A 19,741-nucleotide genomic window follows, 5' to 3' on the forward strand; every position below is an offset into this window, starting at 1 on the left:
TATTCCTGGAGCCAGGGATAGTCATTCACTCCTTAGCACTGAGTATTGGCCATGAAGCCTTACTTCCTTATTCTTGTATTGATGCAAGGAGAAGAAATTTGTCGAATGCTGCCCATTCAGTGAAATGTTGTTTATTTTATTCAATTTTTATGGGATTCTTTTGGGATGTCTGATAAAAATGCAGATTTTTCAGCACGACCTCAGTCCTGAATCAGGATCTTTGGAAAGGGAATAAGAGAATCTGAAGGCTAGGCAAGTTACCCATGTCTATTTGGTATGGCCTAGAGTTTGAGACTCCATATATGTGACGTTAAAAACAAAAGCATTTGCCTTATTAATCATATGATTTATTTTATCTCAATAATTTCTCTGCCACACAAACATTCCTATCTTGCCATTTCCTACCTTACACTGTATCCTCCATAGAACCTGTATCGCCTAGATTAGACAGAGTTCTCCAGGGCTTATTATTGATTGAACAGGAAAGGAAGGTTGGTATATATCTGTGCATATTCCAAAATTAAAGGAAATGTGCCAGAATGCTGAGGATTTGTTGGGTTCTGTGACTAGAATTGGAGGCGTTTGATCTTGGAAGACTTCAGGGAGACAGGAGGAGAAGAAAATCATTCCGATTTTGGAAATGAACAAAAACTAAGCATGGAAGATTCACAAACCCTGATCAAAGGTCCATATTCGTCTCTGATGGGGAAAAAGAGAAGTTAGACATTGAGAAGAAGGTGTGCTTTAATAGGGAGAAAGATTAGAAGCCCATAATTAGAGGGGTTTGATAGGGAATTTATTCAACAATTATTTATTAGACTTTTTTTTTTTTTTTTTTTTGTCTTTTTGCCTTTTCTAGGGCCGCACTCGCAGCATATGGAGGTTCCCAGGCAAAGGGTCTAATCGGAGTTGTAGCCACCGGCCTATGCCAGAGCCACAGCCACACAGGATCTGAGGCGCATCTGCAACCTACACCACAGCTCAGGGCAACGTCGGATCCTTAACCCACTGAGCAAGGCCAGGGATCGAACGCACAACCTCATGGTTCCTAGTAAGATTCGTTAACCAATGAGCCACGATGGGAACGCCCCTATTAGTTCTGCTTTGAGCAGCAGTATAGTTCCAAGAAATATGAAGTTGTCCACTGACAATAACTGATATTCACTCCATAATGACTTTTATAGTCTCTCAACTGACTCTCAATATCTCTTCCACCTTTTCTCCTCTGAATAGCCACAATACAGTATGAGAAATTATCTTTTATTCCAGGAGTGGTTTAATCTGGCTAAATGTAACCTATTATTTCTTGTCCATGGTTGCCTAAGGATGGGGCTTACAATCCAATTCTGGACAATGAGAGGAAATATTTAGGTATAAGGAACCAATTTCTCTTTCCTGTTGGATAAGAAGAAAGAAGAAGCATCTGACACAAGGGGAGCTGTCTTTGGATGAAACCAACATGGTTGTTGAAGGTAAAAAGATATAGAAAGAACCCACAGAATTAACCGTTCCAGAAGCGTGAACTACTTCTAGTTGTTTTCTTATATGAACTGATTCATTTCTTTGCTGTTTAAGCTTGACTATGTCCCCCTAGTTTTGTTGATAAATGATTGATATACATAATAGCCTAAGTTTAAGACATACAGCATGATGGTTTGATTTCCACATATTGTTTTGAAAAGTTTTATTTACTACCAAATATATCTTAACTGATAAACATACGTAATAATTCTTACATCTCTCATTTCCTGGTTAACAACCTTGTTTAGGATGAATATTCCCTGGTAATAAAAGTGGAACTTAAAAGTGATGAAAATATCAGAAAGTTTTTACCCAAGTCCAAGCATGAGGCTTGGGATTTAGAAATATATGGTACAGAAGTAAGCTAACAGTCATTGAGTGTCTTCTGTATGCCGATCACACTAAGTCTTTCACAGCTTGTCTAGTTTTAATTTTTACAATTCTGTGACTTTGATGTTATTGCCCTTATTTGTCAGATGAGTAAACTGAAGCCCAGAGAGTTTAGGGAATTCACTCTAAGTCACAATGTGCTGCAAACATGGATTTGAACTTGGATTTTGGGTCAGCACATTCTATGATCTTTCCACTTCACCATAAACTGCTTTTTTTTAAAATGCATGTTCTAAGAGTGAGTTCTTGTATAGGAATGATCATCCGGACTTGGTAATTCGAAAACCTAAAAACAGAACATGAGAAGATGCTGAGACTGCCATGATAGTGTGGTAATGGTGAAAGCACTGAAACATTGAGGAATAAACTCTGATAAAAAGTAGTTAAATGGTATCAGCAAGAATTTCAAAGGCAGAGCTAAAGTGAATATATGGTAAATTTTATCATATTGCACAGGGGTCACAAATAAAAGTTTGGGGAAGCTATGTGAAGGGTATTAGAACTGGAGAAAACAGCCAAATAGGGAAAAAAGGTATAAGAAATGTGGACTCAACCATAAGCAGAGTCATATGCTAGATGCCTAGAAGGAGAATTTGGGAAGAATATGAAGAAAGCCTGTCAAAATGAAAAATGGGCTAATTCATCATTATATTTTTAGAGTCTCAGATTCAGGATGCAGACTTGTGAAGTAGTTGAACCGAGTATATCTGTCTATTCATTTGAGCAAAGAAGTGCCTGGGAAAATACCTCAAATTCGAGAGATTATAAAAATTAGACTTTCAATTCTCTTTGCATTCCTAGTGAACACATTTCCTGTTTCATGGAGGAGAGAGAAAGTGGAAAGAAACTCATTGGGTACCTGTTAGTGGGGAGACTCCACTAAGAACTTCACATGTAATTTTTTTTGGGGGGTAGACATTTTAATTTTTTTATATTTTTTTATTTTATTTATTTATTTTTTCTGCTATACAGCATGGGGACCAGGTTACACATACATGTATACATACTTTTTCCTCCCATTTTGTTGTGTTGCAATGTAAGTATCTAGACATAGGTCTCAATGCTACACGTAATTCGTGATCTATCATGTTGCATGGATCTCAGAATAAAGCTTCACCGTAAAAGCGGCAGAGAAGTGATGGACATTTAATCCTCATAATAGCCATGTGGGGTTATTGTGTTAGCTTCTGTTTTACATCTGAAGAAGGGAGGCTCAGAAGGATTAAGTCAGTAGCCATAAGTTATGTCACTTGCAAGGGTAGTCTCAGGATTAGAAAATAGATGTGCCTGATTCTAAAGTGCCATATATACCCACTTCTTATAAATCTTTCACCCAAACTTTATTTCAAATAGCCCTTCCATGAGAAAAAAAAAACATAAAGTAAAAGATTCAAAAGCAATAAATATTACCACGTATTTATTTTTAAAAGCAACTTTATCGAGCTCAGTCACTATTCCATTGACAGTACCTTCCAACCAATGTTCATGTATATCTATCTTGTAGATACTTTGTGGTTTTTGTAGAGTCACCCAGATTGAATTCACTCTTCTACTTCAAGTAACTAGAAAACTAAAAAAAAAAAAAAGAAAGAAAAAGAAAATGCCTAAAACAATGGTTTTCAGGTACCTAACATATAATTGAGAGCAAGGTTCAAAGAAATGCTTTGTGGAAGAAGTGTTACCTCAGATGGGGGTTTGAGAATGAGTAGAAATCTGAGGCATAATTATGGGGCACAGAAAGGATACTCTAGCTGTAAGAACAGATTAAGAAAAATGCAAGGGTGTCAGAGAATGAGGAGTATGGTTTAAGGATAGTGAGCACTGTAGGGCATCAGTTAGGAAGGAAGGCATATCTGTTCAGAATTGTAGAAAGGGAGCTAGGGTAGATGAAATCCTGTTACCTATTAATTCCTACTACCCTTACCAATTATTTTAGGAGACTCAGGAAAAAATTAGAAATGCAGTCTGTCTTCTCCCGGTGGATGTATTAGTTTGGTAGGTCTGCCATTACACAAGTACACAAACTGGGTGACTTAAATAACACACAGGTATTGTCTCACAGTTCTGGATGCTGGAAGTCCAAGATCTAGGTATTAACAGTGATGGTTCCTTCTGAAGGAACTTGTTCTACCCTTTTCATAGCTTCTGTGGTTTACTGGCCATCTTTGGCTTTCTTTGACTTGTAGATACAGCACCTCAAACTCTGCCTGCATGTGTACACGGAATACTCCTGGAATGTGTCTGTGTATGTGTCCAAATTTTCCCTTTGTATAAGGACACAGTCATATTAGATTAATGTCTCAATCTACTCCATTATGACCTCATCCTAACTTCACTAATTACACTTACAATAATCCTATTTCCAAATAAGGAATAATAAGTACCACATTCTGAGGTACTGGGGGTTAGGTGTTGAACACATGAATTTTGGAGGGGTACAATTCAACTTTTAACAGTGGGGAAATATTGGCAGCTATGTCACAGGAAATGGTCTTGATCAGAATTGCCCTCTAGGGAGTTCCCGTCATGGCTCAGTGGTTAACGAACCCAACTAGTAATCATGAGGTTGTGGGTTCAATCCCTGGCCTCGCTCAGTGGGTTAAGGATCCGGCGTTGCCATGAGCTGTGGTGTAGGTCACAGACATGGCTCGGATCCTGCTGTGGCTGTGGCTGTGGCCGGCAGCTGTAGCTCTGATTTGACCGCTAGCCTACCTCCATATGCCACAGATGTGGCCCTAAAAAGACAAAATTCAAAAGAATAAAAGAAAAATAAAAGAATTGCCCTTTAGCAAGAATCATCTGACAGCTGTGTGTGACTGAAGGTCTCTTGTCACCTCCTTCCCTTTTTGTTCTATATCTGCACTCGCTCCCCCCCCCCCACACAGACACACACTGTAACCAAGCTGTTTCCTAGATCTGCCATAACTTTCCCCCCACTTTGCCTATGCTGTTCCCACTTCTGGGATTTCTCTATCTCACTTATGAGTAATTCCTATCTTCCTTTGATTCTTAACCCTTCAAATGTTTTAATCATGTTCTCATACATGGGATAATATCTAGCACATTTTAGGAAGTCTTTCCTAAAGATACTATGCCCCTTTTGAATGGTGGCATTCACAATCCTGCCATCACGAGCCCACCTTTTAAAAATTTTTAACATCCATATGTGTTATCACATGTGTTGTACTTGCTTATAATTTGTGCACCTAGTTTTTCCTTCATGAAATGATGGGATATGTCAGGTTGGATCCAGTGTCTAATTGATCCCCCATCTTTTGTAACTAGCTCTGTGTGTGGTATAAAATAAAGACTAAAGGTAAGAATGTAGGTAATTTCCCCCTATTCCATAAGATTTATTCTTAAAATGATTACTGCGGATCACCAAAAGTAACATCTACACTGTGCATGCAATATACCTGGCACTGTTCTAAGTGCTTCATATATATTAACTCATTTAATCTTCACAAAATCCCAGTGATGTAGGTCCTATTATTATCCCATTTTACAACTGGTGAATCAAGCACAGAGCGGCTCAGTAACTTGTCTGGAGTCACACAACAACTGAGTGTCAGATGCTACAACCCAGCCCTGCACGAGGATGTTGCCAAACTGCCTCTCAAAAACATTCGCTCTCTTGACAAGAACCCTTCGTTTTGGAACCATTTCCAGCGCTGCCACTAACCAGCTACATGATTGGAACAATGCATTACATTTCCCTGTACTTTAATTTTTTTCACTTCTGAAATGGGAATAATGATAGTACCATCCCCATAGAATGAATACATGTAAAGCATTTAGGACAGCATCCAACATCAAGACCACCACCGGCACCACCACCACACACACACACACACACACACACACTCACACACACACACACACACACACACTGAATAACTGAGAATTTATTGTATACTATGTAGCTAATTGAAGCCATACTGCCTCCTGCTGATGATTAATGGTGTCTGGCTTCTGAAGAAGGATGGTATTGGCAGATTTTTTTTTTTTTTTTTTTGCCTTTTTATGAAGGATGGGACTGGGCTGTCAGTTTCTATGAAAATGAGAAAGAGGAGGTCAGAGGTGTTTTTGATAGCAACACAAAGGACCTTTATATGGCTTTTAAAAGGACTGCGGTGTCAGGAGTCTGAGAACCTGGACTTCCTTTGGCTTATAGCCGTCGTGTCATCTTGACCTCTCCTCCCTTCTTGTAAAGGGGCAATGGAAAGGCACCAGGGAAGAAGGAAGCAAACCTTCGGAAAGATTTCAGAAAACACAACCTTGAAAGGAAATTAAAAAGTCTAGATTCTGCACAATAAGACAATCCTGTTCATGGAGCCTGTTGAACAGTTATCAACAATTCTTTAGAAGACTCTAGCAGTTTACAGAGCCAGTTGCTTTCTAATTGCTACAGCAGGCTACCACTGGGAAGAACAAAGGAAATATTTAGCACGTCGTAAATTCTTCTGCAGCCCTGTGGAGTGGCTGGAGTTCAGATTACACGTTTATAACTAGCATTTGAGAGCAATTTTTACTTCACTTTGAGAAAGTTTCAGGGGAAGCTGTTCAGCACTGGTTCTCCTGTGATTCTGCAATAGAACAGACCAAGTGTTTAAATTCAACAATCCAGTTCATTGGTGTTGGGATGCCATGAAGCTTGGCAAGACGTAAGGGTGAAAAAACTCTTCCCTTCTAGAATTTGCTTTTTAATGAGAAGTAGATTTCTCAGTGGGTGGAAAAGCATACCTCAGATCCCCTGGTGGGGTGCACCAACAGTTCTGAATACTGGACAGTGGTCTTCACAGAGGCCAAGGCTGAGACAGTCTGAAGAATAGGCAGGACCTAAAAATAGATTCACTTCACAGGGCCAAGGAGAGTGAGCTAGAGAAAGGCAGTAAACATGTTCCCTGTCACCAAAAATGGCTTGAAGAAGCTGCACCCCATAGCTAGGAAAGAAACCATCCCAGTCCACTCAGGCCAACAAGAAACCACCGCAATATGAGAAGTCAGAGGTCAGCTAAGATGGGTCTTGAAGCTATTATATTTACGGTAGCATCAATGAATGTGTCGGTCTGAAGTGTCTTTGCCTTTGGAGAATATGGTTCAATTCTCTATGAATTTTAATGGGCATATTTTCTTAGCAAATAAAAATACATCGTGGAATGATTGGCTGATAGTTTATTATTTATGAGTTGTTTCTGGCGTTAGGTCCTTGTGCCAGGCATAGCCGTAAGGACTGCCTTGTAATTCTTCATTCAGATGATTGATAAAATATGGGAGGTCAGATCCCCCTTGGATAGTAAATGACTGCCTACTCCAGCACATGGTAGAACACACTGAGCTTCAACTCTTTCCAATGAATGAAAAATAAATGCTGAGCTGAGTTGGTGGTAGCTAAATTTCCCATCCTCCCCTCCAAGGAATTGATCATCTTCCACTAACTTGTCCAATCTTTCGATTGCATGTTAGCTAGTATTGGGAGAAATTTCCCAAATAAAGTTAAAAAAAATCTAGATGAGCTTCCTATTTATTGAGACTAATTCCAAGATAAAATCTCTCCAGATTCAAACTGGAGAACAAATCTTGTTTCACTCTTTCAGGAGGAGCATAAACTCTAAATCATCACCTTCTGTCCAAATTTAGGTTTGTAGTATTTTTGTTTCTCTGTTTCTTTAAAAAGAGTAAAACAATTAATGAGACCTGGATATAGAGTTAGTCTCCACTTTAGGTTTCGGTTTTCTACATAAATGGACAAACTTATTCAGGTGAATAAAGTATCCATTTAGTTGTTACATTTGTTAATATTTACAGCTTCTCTTCCAACAGCTTTCATAATTTTATGCAATTATTGGCTATTTGCCATGAAGATTTCTCTCTTTTTTAAGATTTTTACGTTTTCCATTATAGTTGATTTACAATGCTCTGTCAATTTCCACTGTACAGAAAAGTGACCCAGGCGTACACATATATATATTCTTTTTGTCACTTTATTATTTCATATATATAGCCTGTATCTCAATAAGAAGGAATGAACCATTTTTGATTACTCAGCATATATTCTGAACATAATCTGGTTAGATAGTAAAGGGATCTTTCATTTGCATAATGAAAAAGTGCTGAAGGCAAATGAAAGATGATTTTAAACCATTGAAATATCTGAATTTTCTTCAGCATCAATTTGACGTCCATAAGAACTATAAGAATTTATAACATGTGCTTGAAAAAAGAAGAAGAAAAAAAAAAGTAAAGACTAACCATACATGGGAATTCCCATCTTGGCACGACGGAAAGGAATCTGACTAGAAACCATGAGGTTGTGGGTTTGATCCCTGACCTCCCTCAGTGGGTTAAGGATCCAGCATTGCCGTGAGCTGTGGTGTAGGTCTCAGACGTGGCTGGGATCTGGTGTTGCCGTGGCTCTGGTATAGGCCGGCAGCTACAGCTCCAATTTGACCCCAAGCTTGGGAACCTCCATATGCCACCAGTGCAGCCCTAAAAAAGACAAAAGACAAAAAATAAAATAAAATAAAATAAAATAAAATAAGAGACTAACCATACCTATGTAAAGAAGTATATATTTCAAAATAGTTTATTTGAAAAAAAAGTCTAGACAAAGGGTGAAATTTATGAAGTGAGGAATAGTAGCTAAAATCATATTAAGTAATATAATATTTATGAATGTATACTGTCAGTTGATTTTTACAAGTTAAAATCGCCACACAATCAAAAGGTGTTTAGGCTTCACCCAAGGACTGGCTTATCTCTAGAATCATTTGATACAAACAATATCCAATGCAACCACTCCCTTGAAGTTCAGTTCGATGGGATTTATGCTATATTTGCAGATATAAATACTGGTCTAGAGTAACCAATATTTTTGGAAATTTTACTGAATAATTAATGGCTGTTTTAAACCACAGATTCCTACCAACATTTTAGTAACGACGCAAATTCAAGTATTTAAAAAGTAAGCATGAGAAAAGAACAACCCTAATAAACATAATTCTAAGAGGGAATCTTTTGTTGTTGTGAAACTTATTAAAATGGAACGTCTCATGTTTTAAGAAGATTAAAAAAAGGAATTCTTTCTCTGCTGTGGAATAAATGGACTATCTCACCCATGAGTAATGATTAACGTTCTTTCACTCAGAGAAAGGTGTTTTAGGGGTTCACACCTGCAGCATTCAGGAATTACAGGCCTGCTGCCTTGAAAGAAACTGAATAATCACTATTCACAGGTGAAGTGTGCTTCAGTTGGATATAAAAAGTTGAGATAAAACCAGTCAGCTTTGTTTCCAGTGCTGTGATTTTCCCAGCATTCCATCCCCTCCTGTCCCTGCAAAAATACTTGAGCAGCTTTAAAGTTATCCAAAGGTGGTGTTGTAAATACCTTTTCTTCTCAGCTTAGTTCTGTGTTTATCAGAGATTCAGAGGTGGTTTTAAAGGTCAGAAAAACAAGCTGCCTGAAAACTTGGATTCAAACCCAGGTAATAAGGTCGGCATTTTTACAATTGGGCTGTCTTGTGGCCATCCAGGACTAACCTGACCTCATATTTCCTCATACTAAGCCCTGACCTGCCACATCTGCCATATATATACAAATGCAAATGTAAATAAGCATACATAGCCATTTAAATAAAAGTGTAAATATAATCTATAAGTTTATATATAAGCTTGAGTATAAATTTAAGTATAAAGAAGTGTGAAGAAAAAACATACAGGTAAATACGTTTTCCAATTTGGTAGGAAGCTTTTTGATTACTTTCATTGCTGTCTTAATTCAAGGAAGATGTTTATAACATCTTTTTTTCTACTAAAAGGTCACGTCGGTGGCCCATATGCCATCTATGGCTTGTTCACATATTTTCTTGGCTCATGGAGGGTTTTAAAAAATATTGAGTCACAATTTTAAAACGAAGGTATTTTTCATTAAAAAATTTTTTTAATTTTCAATGACTCAAAAAGTCTTCAGCTCTGACAATAGTGCACCTAATTCCCTCATAGTAAGAACTGCCAGGGGCTGAACCCTGGGTGGCTTGCAGAATGGGGCCTTGCACAGCCTTGTGTGTGACTCAGTTACCGTTTCCTTCCTGAATCTCCAGTGTGTGATACTAGAATAACCACGCTGTCTTTCCTTTACGATTCCTACTTTCTCTTCATATACCTTTTTAGAACCAACCATAACTGCTTCTCTGCCTGCCCTGGTGGGTGCAGAGACCTTTAGATGAAAAGTGGAGTTTAAGTGTGTAGTCTCTGTTCTTGACTTTTAGACAAGCACTTTATGAAACCCTGAGGGTAGAAAGATAATAAGTCAATTCTATCTTCATGAGTACAATTTAGGGGAGTTCCTGCTGTGGCTCAGCAGTAAAAAGTGAGTAGTATCTGTGACCAGCATCTGTGAGGACATGGGTTCCATCCCGGACCCCACTCAGGTGTACCCCTGTGGTGTAGGTCACAGACACAGCTCGGATCTGGCATTACTGCTGTGGCTCTGGCCTAGGCTGGCAGCTGTCGCTCCAATTAGACCCCTTCACCTAGGAACTTCCATATGCCACAGGTGATGCCCTAAAAAAAAAGCAGAAGAAAAAAAGACTACAATTTAGTTGGAAAAAAGATAAACACATCAAACATAAATAAAATTTGCAGGTGGAATGATACGAATAGGAGAATGAGAGCTTGCAGAAGAGACCTAGACAGAATGTGGAAGCTGTGGCAGGGTTGAGGAGAGAGAGTGATGTGTTCAGAGCTGCACAGATACATCTTCTTTCCTGGGCCTTTGAGATTACAAAAGAGTTAAGGGCAGCCGGGGTGGGTAGCAGATAGGTTTGGGTGAGCCAGGGGTTGAGTCTTTTTCTTGTTTTTCTTGCCTGTATTTATGGTAACTTACTCTTTGACTTCCATATGGGTGATGCTCTTATTAAAGAAAACAAAGAGAACTCAATATCCAGGTATATTTATGTTTAAATTATATATCAGCTATTTCCCAAAAAGTTCTTTCTCCGGCTCTGAATTCAGCATTATGTACATTTAACACCGAGATGCTTTTATGAACATGGCCTAACAACAAACTTTACCCTGTAAACCATTTGTTTTCCAAACATATATTCATCTCTCCTTCAGAAATAATTCTCAGATTTGCCTCTGAACAAACCTGGGGATATTCGATAACACTTATGAGAATAAAAACATACTAAGACTGTTTAGTAAAATGGGAACCCACCACACACACATACACGCAAAGAAATCTCATACAGAAACAGTATGTTAGGAGCGAATATTAACAGCCATGACTGAGATCCCGCAAAAAGGACCTTAGACCTAAAAAGAAAGGAGACTTTTTTTTTCAAGTGTTTAGAAATTAAGTTTTACTCTTTGGTCCAAACCCACATTTGGGTTTGGAGAGCCAAATTGTTCATGAGCATTTCAAATCTGAAAATTACAATTAATTACATTTATGATTACCAAAAAGAACGCATAACAATAAAAGCCATAACACATTCTAATTTAACCGCAGGGCTCGGAGTTGTTTCATAGGTAATTCATTTGTAAAAGGCAATTTTGGTTTCTGATTCAAAACCACTAAAACAAAATAAAATGGTGTTCTTGCGGCGTTGGCATTGGCGTTGGCATAAATAAAGGACAGCCATACTCCTGTCACAAAACAGAAATACAGTTTGTAGAGGGTGAAGTGGTAATGTTTGAGTATCAGGATTTGTTTTCAGGTAATGCTATCTCTTATTTGACAAGAATCAGCATCAAGTTATCAAGCAAAATAAAGCATTTAAGTCTCTTCATACGTATGCTCTTTTTCAGTGAAATAGTGTCAGTCATCAGAAGGCATTTGAAGCGCAATCCATATGACAGAGTTAACCAGATAAGTTGAGCTTGGCAGTCCTTGCAGCGTGTTCAGCTTCCAACTGTATTACCAGTTCTAGTTTCTTTGTTAGTTGGAAGTAGTAGGCCTGCCAGGTTTTCTTCTTTCAAAAGCTTATAAAATTCATAGTTAAGAGGCAGGTCTATGAAAACTTGAAAACAAAAAAGAAGATGAATTTAAAAGCAGCTGCTGATGCTGTTTGATTGCAGTATTTCACTGTGAGTCCTGATGTCTTCACAGCAGCTTCATACTTAAAAGATTCTGAAAGGTGATTGATTGTTCCCAAACTGCTACATAGTTTTATTTGATTAACCATGTACATTTTTGCCAATATGTCTGGCTACCTATTTAAAGTTAGTGCGTTGCTGGCAGTATTACAAAAACAGATTTTAAGGATTGGAATCAGATTTGGCAGTAAAGGATTTGGTTCCAAACTCATAGGTGATCTTAAAATTTCATTTGACATAAAGAGAAAAACCTTTGCAGTCAAAAACAAAAGGCTATACTTTCGTTAAAAAAAAAAACAAAAAACCGCGATTTTTGGCTGCCAAACATGTTTATTTTTCCTGTTTTTACTTTATCACTGATTCCTTTGAAAACAAACCTTCAAGTGATACTATTTTCAAAAAATAAATGCTCACGTATATTTAATCAAGATCTTTTTAAGATGCGAAGTAAAATCTTACTTCTTTAAAGTTTTTTAAAAAAGACACATTTGCAGAAGTTCATTGCAATAAAAGAATCTTTTGTCCTTCCTCTTGGCATTTTAAGGTTTTAACGAGTTGTTTATATATCTCAATGGCTTGAAAAGACAGATGTATTTTATGTAATCTTCCATGTAAGCTTTTTTCATTTCCCTTATAAATTACTTTTCCATATTTTAAAATGTAGTTATGTTTTCAAGGAAAAATGGCCAAAAAATATGAGCCGTTATTTGTTGGCCACCATGAGCCTTTAGATAAAGTAGGTATAAATCACAGTAAGCAATAAAATTCCATCCTAAAAATAAACCACAACTTTATTGAAGAAATATCTACTAAAACTGTATCGTCTCATTTTCATTTTACCTGAATGTTATAAGTTCACCTGAAAGCTAATTGTTCACAACCCATGTTTCATATTCTAATTAACATAAAAGAGGTCTGTTTCAATTCAAGAAAACAAACATCCTAAAGATTCAAAGATGAACTGCCTTTATATTCCTTGAGTTAGGGTAGTAAATGATATATAGTACACAAAGTAAAAAAACAAAGAACAAAGATGCCAATCCCTGAAATATATAATTGAATAATAATAATAATTTAAGTATAACATGTCAGGTTGTGGGCTTCAACCCACAGAAGCACAGACCTAACAAAATTGTTTCTTGCTTTTTAATTTCCATAAGCCTTTCCTGCTGCCTTTAACTCTCAGAGGTTTGAATACAAATCAAAAGTAGACCATAACTTCATCTGGAGCTAGAGTCCAGAAGACAAATAGAAAACAAAACAACTTCTGAAATGGCTTAAACAGACTAACAAATGTGTGCTTTGAAGGATGATTAAAAAGCTCTCCAAGTTAAAGAGGCACAGCTGAGTAGATGGCCCACCTTAATACTGGTGTAGTCCTCTGGTGTATAAATACCTGATGGTAATTAAATAATCCACCCGGACTTTGAAATTAAGATCCTGTAATTTCTGTTATTTGTGGGATACATTCAAAAAAGCTATGTGAGAGCTCCCCCTATTGACTCAGAGTAATGCACAATGTACCTTGAAATAACACTCCCAAATATTCATAATCAATAGGACATTCTGGAGTTCCTGTCACGGCTCAGTGGTAACAAATACAACTAGTATCCATGAGGATGCCAGTTCAATCCCTGGCCTTGCTCAGCGGGTTAAGGATCTGGCATTGCCGCAAGCTGTGGTGTGAATCACTGATGTGGGTTGGATCCTGCGTTGCTGTGGCTGTGGCCGTGGCTGGCAGCTGCAGCTCAGATTTGACCCCTAGCCTGGGAACCTCCATATGCCACGGGTGCGGCCCTAAAAAGACAAAAGACAAAATAAAATAAAATAAAATGAATCACAAAAGTGATTTAAGTTGATTTATGATGAAAAATATTGGTAATTAATCATCCAGCATTGACATTACCTCTCTTATTTCTGTAATTCATCACGAGATATTGTCAATTCCATTTGTAGAATGAGTAGGATTCCCCTCCCCCATACTTAAAGATGTGCAGATAGATTTGTAAGTTAAACTAGTCTGTTAACTCTTTTAGGGCAAGGGTGGCTTTTATACATTTATTTTCATATATCTATTAGCTGCAAGAACAAAGGGCCTTGAATGAAAGCTCTTGCTCTGTCATTGTTTCTTTTGCAGCCTCGACTGACATCTGCTCAAAGGTGTCACCACTGATCTCTGCACTCCAGTTGGAGTGTTTTTCAGAGTCCCACAACCCCATTGCCTCGTTCCAAACAAGACACTCTTTCAAAATGCTGAGGTCCTGTGCATGTTACTAAATTGTCTCTCTTTACCCTGTAAGCTTAGCCTCTTTTATAGTTAACTGTAGAAGTGCATGTGAAGAGAAATCAAATGAACTATTTGCTGATTAAAACCCTGTGCTCTGTGGTGAGAAGAATAAGATGCATGTTTTCAAATAATTTGGGGAGTCTAAGGGAATAATCCTATCTTCTTGAAAAGTTGACATGTATGACTAACAATATAAAGGCAACAGAAATGGGTCTCTTAGTTATTAAAAGGAAGTATGTACATAGCGTGTTTTTTTCCTGGAATTGACCATACATTTTTAAATTGTTTAGCCATCCATTACCTTTCTGGATCTTCCCTACACCACCCCAACCCAATCTTGGCCACACTCCTCACCTCCCATGACACAAACAGTCTCTTTAAATCTCAAAGTGCGAATTCAAAACTACCATCTTATACCAACTAGAAAGTCCATCATCAAAAAGTCTACAAAAAATAAATGCTGGAGAGGGTGTGGAGAAAAGGAAACCCTCTTCTACTGTTGGTGGGAATGTAAAATGGTACAATCGCTATGGAAAACTATATGGAGGTTCCTCAAAAAACTAAAAATAGAACTACCAAATGACCCAGCAATCTCACTCCCTGACATCTACTCTGAGAAAACCATAATTCGAAAAGATACATGCACCCCAATGTTCACTGCAGCACTATTTACAATAGCCAAGCTATGGAAACAAGCTAAATGTCCTTTGACAGAAAAATGGATAAATAAGATGTGGTACATATATACAATGGAATAATACCCAGCCATAAAAAAATGAAACAATGCCATTTGCAGCAGCATGGATGGATGGACCTAGAGATTATCGTACTAATTGAAGCAAGCCAGACAGTGAAAGACAAACATCATATGCTATCACTTACATGTAGACTCTAAAAAAAGAATGCGAATGAACTTATTTGCATAACAGAAACAGACTCATAGACTTTGAAAATTTATGGTTACAAAAAGGGCAGAAATGGGGAGTGATGGATTGGGGCTTTGGAATTGACATATGAACACTGAGGTATGTAGAATGACTGGCCAATGGGGACCTGCCATATGGCACAGGGAACTCTACCCAATATTCTGTGATAATCTATATGGGAAAATAATCTGAAAAAGAATGGATGTGTGTATAACTGAGTCACTTTGTTGTGCAGCAGAAATCAACACATCATTGTAAATCTACTATACTTCAATAACACTCAAAAAAAAAACCCTCAAAGCACAAAAATAATATTTATACAATATATTTTATCAAGTTTGAGAATCAGATTATTGCACTCTAAGACAATGCACTCAAAGTAGAAATTAGGTAACTAAGTATCAGTTTCCATGTTTGATTTTGCCTTTCAAAGAAAGTTAAATAATGATGGTGAAAAAGCGCTTTTATTCACTGTCTCATAGACATTCAAGTTCTTTTTTGTTTTTTGATTTTTGGTTTTTTTTTTTTTTTTTTTGCTTTTTAGAGCCACACCTGCAGCATTTGGAGGTTCCCGGCTAGGGGTCAAATGGGAGCAGTAGCCGCCGGCCTCTGCCATAGCCACAGCAATGCCAGATCTGAGCTGCATCTGCACCACAGCTCATGGCAATGCAGAATCCCTAACTCACTGAGCAAGGACAGGGATCGAACCTGCGTCCTAATGGATGTCAGTCAGATTTATTTCTACTGAGCCATGGCAGAAACTCCACATTCAAGTATTTTTTGAAAGATGCATGGAATGGCTTTCGAACTTGAGCACAATGATGTATTATTTACAGACTTAACATCCCCTTTTTTGAAAGTTTGTTACTTGGTTAACTATCTATGCTCTTCTATTTCTTGAAAAAACTTTCTCAGAATTATAAATTTGGTGGTAAATCAGTTATTGGCTTCACTACTGGCTTTCCAGAACTCTTCTTGGAATTTCGAATTGAATGATGAAAATATGTTGTATTATAAGGTAGCGTTGATGATGCAGCTCTGAGAAATTGGGAGGAAAAAAGAACTTACTTCCCAGCATTAGTACTTCCAACATTTATGATAAGAATGGACAATCCCTTACATGATCTGGAGAGACTGTGATGGTGCCTAGAGATGAAGCAGAAGCAAGAAAAAGAAGGTAGGTGATGAGGATAAAGAGGACCTCAGTCAGGCATTTGAATAGTTATCTAGACTCAACAGGAAGTGATCTAGCCTCTATAGGGACAAATAATTGCCTACATCTGTATTTTTCCTCTGTTGCTATGGATATATTCTTGTTTGAGTGTGTGGAGACTTTGATGAGGGGCACCCAGCACAGTTAAGATGATAGGAAGTTTGGCCATTGGCAAGTAAGACCACTGGAGCTCATGGTCATATTACTTGCCCAAAAAGACTTTGAAATAAGTATTAACATCCACTGACATCATCCCGGGCAGGGCAGTCAGAGTCATGGAGTGAGCCCTTATTTTTGGCAAAAGATATTTCTGGTCACCAGCTGTTAGACATGAAGCCAGTTCTTTGCTTTCATTGAATCTTATTTCCCTATTTCTAAAACTTTAGGATAATTGTGTTTAATTTGAAAGGTGGTCGTGAGAATTGAGATAAAGCATGTGAGATGCCATGGAGGCAGTAAATTGTAGTGATGATTTTCAGATAAAATAGAGCTAAGAATGAGACAAGAGAAGCTGGAGGGAGTGACTTAGGTAGGATTCCAGAACACGTTTATTCCAAGAACACGAAGATAGTTTACATTTAGATATCTTTTCTAAAATACTTCGGGCAACTAAGAGTCCCAAGGGAAAGCCTATATGACGGTTTTGATAAATTCCAAAAAAATCATTTGGTAACATTTTACACTTTGGGTAGAAAAGATTCTTTAATGTAATTAACATGGTTATATTTATTGGGGAAATAAAGGGTTACCATTAATTCAGGAATAAGGCAAGATAGAAAACAAAAATAAAGCTTTCCTCCTCCCATTATTATTCACAGATAGCTAATCCAATGTAGCCTTTTAGGAAACAAATTTCAAAAATCATATTTCATCTCTATTTTCACAGATAAATAAAAAGTTATAAGGATAATATGTTATTAACTATGAATTTTAAAATGTAATTAATTAAGGAGCAATCCAGATTGTAAGAAATATTTATCTAGATCATCCAGCCAATAGCCCCAAAAATCAAATGTCATAATATATTTACATTTTTGGAAGTTTGGAATGTATTTATAGATTTATAGCTAGCATTTAAGTAGCTTTTTTTTTCCTTTTGGTCTCGCCCCCAGCTTGTGGAAGTTCCTGGGCCAAGGATCAATCCCATGCAGCAGTTGCGGCCTGCACCACAGCTGTGGCAATGCCAGATCCTTAACCTCCACACCACAAGGGGACTTCTTATGTAGCTTTTTTATGAAATAAAATATCTAGTTAAAATGACCCTAAGTCAGTAGGTAAAAGTAACTGCAAAGGGTATTTGATTATATCAGATCAGTTCAACTGGCAAAATAGTTTTCTTATTATAAATGGAAGAAATAAAACTCAGTCTAAAAGTTTTCTCTATTATCCTATCCATTCAAGTGTTGACCTATTGGGAAGTCTTTAATTTTCATTTCAGTAATTGTCAGTACTTTTGGCTAAAGACTTTTTTCTTTCTTAAGGAAGAGTCAAGTCTGATTAGCTGTATAGAGCTGGGGAATACAATTGGATTACATATGTAGTTGGAAATTCTATGTGTTATTTTCTTTCTTTTTTTTTTTCTTTTTTTAGGGCCACACCCACAGCACATTGGGGCCCCCAGGCTAGGGGTTGAATCAGAGCTACAGCTGCCAGCCTATACCACAGCCACAGCAATGCCAGATCAGAGCCGTGTCTGTGACCTATACCACAGCTCATGGCAATGCCAGATCCTTAACCCACTGAGCAAGGACAGGGATCGAACTTACATCTTCATGGATGCTAGTCAGATTCGTGTCCACTGATCCACAACGGGAACTCCTGGAAATTCTAATACATGAGGTTGGAAATTCATCTAAATGAGAACTATCAGGTAGAGTTACAGTGGAAATTATAGTTTATACCAAAAATGGTGAATGTCTTATTTCTACTCAAAAGATTGAGGAAAATATCCTGAGAGTGTTTGAAATCTATAGCTTTGAGTGGATGTGAGGTTACTAACTCCTGGGATCACCCACAGCACCACCACCCTTCCACCAAACTGCCTGCTACTCACACACAAAAATTTAGGCTAGAAGGTGAAAAGTCTCATGAGTGGATGGAAACATGAGTTGGCTTTCATGATAAGATGATATGGTCTTATAATTAAAGTTTGTGGGAATCAGAACATATAATAGGTTTCATTCTGAGTTCTGTATATACTTCTGAAAACACAAATTCATAGTGGAACACAGGCAAAAATATTTACAGTAAAGTAAAAGTAAACTTTAGACATGGAAAGAGTGAGGCTTCAAATGTGTTACTTAAGCATAGCACAAGTAAAACCTGATTTAGCAGTATTTTCATCTCTTGAAATTATAATACGAAATGCCTTTAGATATTTTTAAGAATACATAGAGCCTTATTAAATTATTTGTGGATAATTTCTGACAATATGTACATTAGATAGCTTTTAAAAAAAATCTTCCTTATGAAGAATCCTAAGAATGTTGGATAAAATTTTTTAAAAATCCATCTTTTTAAATGCTTAGCTATTCTGGCAAGAAATTAAGGAGGTGGACTCAGAGAAGCCAAAAAGAACAAGCAAGCACAAATCTAGAGATCTATTACAGCACTAAATTGGACAGCAGCCCAGGGGAACATCTGCCAGGCCTTGGTGGCCCAAAGCCTTCTTTCAGTGGAACAACTGGGCTATAGGTGATCAAGCCTATGGACTAATTAAGAGGGGAAGTTTAATTATAGACATCCTCATGATGCCAGAACCTCCAAAACACAACATCTTTAGTAAAGAATGAACTAGAAAAAATACCACACCAAAAGGAAAAACTGAAAAAAATTGGCTGCAGATAGGAGAAAAAAATCCTTTCCTGAGAATTTGTAACCACAAGCAAGGCATTACTCAGGTTCTGGGCCAGAATTCGTTCTATTTGTGTGGTCTAAAAACCCCAAGATGAAAATTTAGTTAAATTGATCCTGGGTTGCTGGTGCCTCTAGCCACCTGGCAGAAGCAAACATTTATCTTCTGTAGGGGAATACATGTTAAATCAGGGCTACAAAAATACCCCTATAAAGTGTTACAAATATAAGGTCTCAATTCAAAAATTATTACATAAAGACCTCAGATTTACTTGTAATAAAATATGAATGTTCAATGCATCTGGAGAAAAAAAAAGGTAGAAAGAGCATGACAAAAGAATAGTAGACTATCCCAAGTGTAAAAAGATATTTTTGGGGAAAAAAAGCCAGCCAATAGAATATCTAAAATGAAAAATAAAATAATTATTATGAGAATTCAATGGATAGGCTAAA

The sequence above is a fragment of the Sus scrofa genome, chromosome 1 (assembly GCF_054392235.1).
Source record: "Sus scrofa isolate SSC_HxYL_T2T_F1_AM1 chromosome 1, Sscrofa_HxYL_maternal_Yorkshire_Landrace_v2.0, whole genome shotgun sequence".
Classification (NCBI taxonomy): domain Eukaryota; kingdom Metazoa; phylum Chordata; class Mammalia; order Artiodactyla; family Suidae; genus Sus; species Sus scrofa.